We start from the raw sequence: 6,000 nt of genomic DNA on the forward strand, positions 1-6,000 counted from the left end.
CTCTGCAGAAGCAGATGCTGCTATGCTTCCTGTACAGCCTGTGGAACTGTGAGCCAATTAACCTTTTTTTCTTTACAAATTACCCAGTCTCAGGTTTTTTGTTTTTGTTTCTGTCGCCCAGGCTGGAGTGCAATGGAATGATCTTGGCTCACTGCAATCTCCGCCTCCCAGGTTCAAGCGATTCTCCTGCCTCAGTCTCCTGCGTAGCTTGGATTACAGGTGCCCGCCACGACACCCAGCTAATTTTTGTATTTTTAGTAGGAACGGGTTTCACCATGTTGGCCAGGCTGGTCTCAAACTCCTGACCTCAAGTGATCCACCCACCTTGGCCTCCCAAAGCACTGGGATTACAGGTATGAACTACTGTGCCCAGCCTCAGGTATTTCTTTATAGCAATGTGAGAGCAGACTAATACAAGAAGCATTTCACACTAGGGCATGCTTCTCAACTGAGGTGGTATCATACCCAAGGGGGTGAAATGGTTCTTAGGGGGCAAAGAATCTTAGGACAATGGTTTGTGGTCCCCCCAGTAAAATTTTATTCCTTAGTATTTAATTTTGGGGGAGAGTGGGAAGGAGGGAAAGGATGATTAGTAAAAATGTCTAAATCTCTGGGGGAGGGATGGCCTATAATGAACAAAAGGTTGAGAAACGCTGTGTCAGAGCTTGCTGTTGGAGATTCACAGGACACATAAACACATTGAAGAGTGAGAAGTTGTTTAGTAAAAAAAACCTCTGGCTTTGTTAATTTAGGGTTTCCTGATTTTCCTGGATTTCAGAACCCCTTTTTTATTTTTATTTTATTTATTTTTTATTTTTTGAGATGGAGTCTCACTCTGTTGCCCAGGCTGGAGTGCAGTGGCTTGATCTCAGCTCACTGTGTCCTCTGCCTCCCAGGTTCAAGCAATTCTCCTGCCTCATCCTCCTGAGTAGCTGGGACTACAGGTGTGTGCCATGGCACCTGGCTGATTTTTGTATTTTTAGTAGAGATGGAGTTTCACCATGTTGGCCAGGCTGGTCTCGAACTCTTGACCTCAGGTGATCCATTGGCCTTGGCCTCCCAAAGTGCTGGAATTACAGGCATGAGCCACTGCGCCCGGCCAGAAGCACTCCCCCAACCCCTTTTTTTTTTTTTTTTTGAGATGGAGTCTCACTCTGTCACTCAGGCCAGAGGGCGGTGGTGCAATCTCGGCTTACTGCAACCTCTGCCTCCTGGGTTCAGGCAATTCTCCTGCCTCAGCCTTCTGAGTAGCTAGGACTACAGGCGCAGGCGACCATGCCTGGGTAATTTTTTGTATTTTAGTATAGATGGGGTTTCACCGTGTTGCCCAGGCTGGTTGGGAACTCCTAAGCTCAGGCAATCCTCATGCCTTGGCCTCCCAAAGTTCTGGGATTGTAGTCATGAGCCACTGCACCCAGCCCAGAACCCCTTTTATATATCACACCTATTCACATTTCTATTCATAGACATATCTATTCATAGGTGTAGTCTTTCATGGAGCATATTTTGGGAAATGCTGGACTCTTCAGAAATGGAGTTTAGAGAAAATAAGGAGTAAAGAGGGCTAGAGTAATAATAACAGCAGCTACATTTACTGAACCCTTAGGCCTCCATTTCCTAAAGGCACAACTTGGATGTTTTCCTAACATATACCAGAGGTCACTGTCCACTTTATGAAAGCAGAGGTTATACCAAATTGATCTCATTTCTATGGGATACTTGTTCTGTACTGTGGGCGGCAAGCCACCCAGGTGCCAAGGCAAGAGACCGAAGGCACAAGCTGTTCCAATATAATAAAGAAAATATATAGAATAAGAATAGTTATACTAGAAATAGATTATAGATATGATTATATATGAATATTATTAATCATTAGTTTGTAGCATTACTATTTATTCCAATATTATAATAATCTTTGTTCTACAATTATAACCTAGAAAGAACCAGGCCATACAGAGACAGGAGCTGAAGGGACACGGTGAGAAGTGACCAGAAGACAAGTGTGAGCCCTCTGTTACACCCGGACAGGGCCACTAGAGGGCTCCTTGGTCTAGTGGTAGTGCCAGTGCCTGGGAAGGCGCCCATTACTTAGCAGACCTTGGTCTAGTGGTAGTGCCAGTGCCTGGGAAGGCGCCCATTACTTAGCAGACCAGGAAAGGGAGTTTCCCTTTCCCCGAGGGAGTTAGAGAAGACTCTGCTCCACCATCTCTTGTGGAAGGCCTGACATCAGTCAGGCCCACCCACAGCCATCTGGAGGCCTAAGCATCTCCCTGTGATGCTGTGCTTCAGCGGTCACGCTCCTGGTCCACCTTCATGTTCCACCCTGTACACCTGGCTCCACCTTCTAGATAGCAGTAGCAGGAATAGTGAAAGTATTGAAGTCTTTGATCTCTCTGAGAAATACATAGAAGAAATAATGACGTAAACTGTCCCCTCTCTCTCTGCCTCAACTGCCAAATAGGGAAGGGCCCCTGTCTGGTGGACACATGACTCACATGACCTTACCCATCATTGGAGACGACTCACACTTCTTACCCTGCCCTCTTGCCTCATATACAATAAATAACAGCATGGCCAGGCATTCGGGGCCACTACCGGTTCTGTGCCTTGGTGGTAGTGGTCCCCCGGGCCCAGCTGTCCTTTGTTCTATCTCTTTGTCTTCTGTCTTTATTTCTACGATCTCTCGTCTCTGCACATGAAGAGAAAAACCCACAGGCCCTGTAGGGCTGGACCCTACACTGTACCACTAAAATACATATATATATATATATATATATATTTTTTTTTTTTTTTTTTTGAGACAGGGTCTACTCTGTCACCCAGGCTGGAGTGCAGTGACATGATCATGGCTCAGTGCAGCCTCAACCTCCCGAGGCTTGAGTGATCCTCTCACCTCAGCCTCCCAAGTAGCTGGGACTACATGCACGTGCCACCATACCCAGCTAATTTTAAAAAATTGTTTATAGAGACAAGGGTCTCACTGTGTTGCCTAGGCTGGTCTCAAACTCCTGGACTCAAGTGATCTGCCCTCCTTGGCTTCCCAAAGTGCTGGGATTATTGGAATGAGCCACTACATTTGGTCTTAAAATATTGTTCCAAACAATGTATTTGTACAAGTTAAAGAAAACAATAGAAATCGTCAGGGTAAAACTTTTCTTAGACACTTCTTAGTTCAATAATGTTTTAGTTCATTAGTGTTGTTATAAAGGAATACCTAGGTAATTTATACAGAAAACAGGTTTATTTGGCTTATGGTTCTGCAGGCTGTACAGGAAGCATGGCACCAACATCTGCTTCTAGTGAGGGCCTCAAGCTGCTTCCATTCACGGTGGAAGGCAAGAGGAGATGGCCAGAAATCACAAGGCAAGATAGAGGGGAGGAAGATGCTGGGTTCTTTTAAACAACAGGCTTTTTCAGGAACTCATGGAACTCACTTGCTGTTGTGAGGACTGCACCCCCTCATTCAGGAGCCACCCACCCCCATAACGCCTCCCATTAGGCCCCACCTCCAACATTTGGTATCAAATTTCATCATGAGGTTTGGAGAGGTCAAATATCCAAACCATAGCAAATAACTTTACTAAAACTCAGCCATAAAGTCAGTAATAACTGAAAGTAGCCTATAAGAATATTTCACCATTACAGAGCACACAACTACCATTATTATTTCCTTGGTGGTTACATGATGTTGGGCAATATTTCTCTCTTGAAATCGTCATCATACTTTTACTGTGTTCTTTCTGCAAACTTCGATTGATGAGTTAAGTAGACCTTTCCTTTCCAGAAGGCCAAAGACTTTTGTTTCTTTTATTTGTTAAAGAGAAAAGAGTGAAAATGTATTCCTTTATTCATCCATTCAACAGATTTTTATTAAGTGCCTATTATGTGCCAGGCACATTTTAAATGTATTCCAAAGCAGAGCTAATATCCCACATTGTCCCCAAACATAATTTTCAAAAGCTCTAAAGCATAATCATAGAGTACTTATATAAAACAATAACAAACACTTACTTGGTATCTACTCTTTGCCAGTTGCTATAAACATCTGTAATCCTACAGTAAGCATACAAGATAGATGTTCTTTCAATATCATGAATATAGAGTGGCAGACACTGTTGTCTATTCAAAAGCCAACTGTCCATTCCTCTTTAGCAACAGAACCCCTATTTGTTCAGGTATCTGGGAGATACTCTTTGATCTCTACATTATTTTGACTCACTTCCTTCTCACAAAATTTTAATTTGCATGTAGGGTATTTGATTTTCAGCCATAAATACTTAGGTCCATGGCCCATTGATACTTTCTTTACTACAGTTACACAAATATATAATATATTCATGCAAGATGTCCTTATTCCTGTTGTCCATGTTTTTGTGTGTGCCCCCTCACCCCCCCACCCCCGCTTTCCTCTACAAATCCATGTCATCTTACACAATCAATTACAAAGTATATCTGCCAGAAAACTTTCTTTGCTTAATTCACCTCCCTTGTGTTTGCCAGACATTCATTTGTATGTAATCTGGACTGGTAAATTGCCTTTTTTTTTTTTTTTGACTGTATAGGAAATACTTCTGACAGGATTGTAAGAACACTGCTTACTTTGTTTATGTATCATTTCATGGAACAATGTTCTATCCAGTAATCAGGAGGTAGTGACCAACTCTTTTACCTATAAAAATGAACCGGAGTAGTTGCCTGAATTATTTTCTCAGAGTGAACTTAATCAGATGACTTCATTCTCCCATAATGAATCTCTATATTCACCATACAAGTTTGGAGAATAGTGTTTTTGGCATGTTATTTTATTTTGTTAGATTTAGCCTAAAGCTGCCTCCTTCCATATTTTAAGTTTGGCCTAAAGGTTTCTCCGTACATAGTGAACTGTAACCTAACTGGATGTGCAAACAGACTGCAACCTACCCTTGTGCCAATCACTGAGTTTCAGCCAATCAAAGTCAGCCAACTGTTCAAACTATGTTCAAATAACGCAACACTGACCTGTAACCAATCTGGTTGTTTCTGTACCTCACTCTTTTCTGTACATCACTTTCCTTTTTCCATCCATAAATCTTCTTCGACCATGCACCAGTGATGGAGTCTCTGAACCTATTCTGGTTCTGGGGCTGCCCGATTTGCAAATTGTTCTTTACCCAATTCAACTCTGCTAAATTTAATTTGTCTAAGGTTTTTCTTTTTATATATTTTTTCTTAACAGCAAGCTCATCCTTAATCTTTTTATAATTTTTAAAGCATATGGAGGACACTGAAATTAATAAATTCAAGTCCTTAGGAACTTCATGGGAAGGGGAATTGAATATTTATGAAACACTATGACTTGTCAGTACAGTGAATGCTTCTACTCACTTCTGACACCAAATGTGGATTTTTTCCACACCACCAGTCAGTTGTCCAACTCTCTGGACACCAGTTGGGTATCCAACAATTCAATCCAATTTGGACACTAACCACTTGGAATTCATGTCAAGCCCCACAAGTAAGGGCTTAGTCCCACAAGACTGTCCCCACTTCAGACACCAATTGCAAGTCCAGAGCCTCCCACATTTCTGACCTACTGGCAATATATTGTAGATTCCCACAATCTCCTCCTCGTGTTCAATAATTTGCTAGAATAGCTCACAGAACTCAGGAAAACACTTTACTTACATGTACTGGTTTATTATAAAAGATACAACTCAGGAACAGCCAAATGGAAGAGAGGCATAGGACAGACTACGGGGAAAAGGGACACGGAGCTTCCATATACCCTCTCAGAGCCTGCTAGCCTCCCAGCATGTCAATGTGTTCACTAACCTGGAAGCTCCTAGAGCCCTGTACTTTGTTTTCATGGAGGTTTCATTACTTGTGCATGGTTAAATCATTGGCTATTGGTGATTAACTCAATCTCCAGTCCCTCTCTCCTCCCCAGAGGTGGGGGTGGGAGCTGAAAGTTCTAATTCTCTTATCATGCCTTGGTCTTCCTGGTGAGCAGCCCCCATCCTG

The sequence above is a fragment of the Papio anubis genome, chromosome 1 (genome assembly GCF_008728515.1).
Source record: "Papio anubis isolate 15944 chromosome 1, Panubis1.0, whole genome shotgun sequence".
Classification (NCBI taxonomy): Eukaryota; Metazoa; Chordata; class Mammalia; order Primates; family Cercopithecidae; genus Papio; species Papio anubis.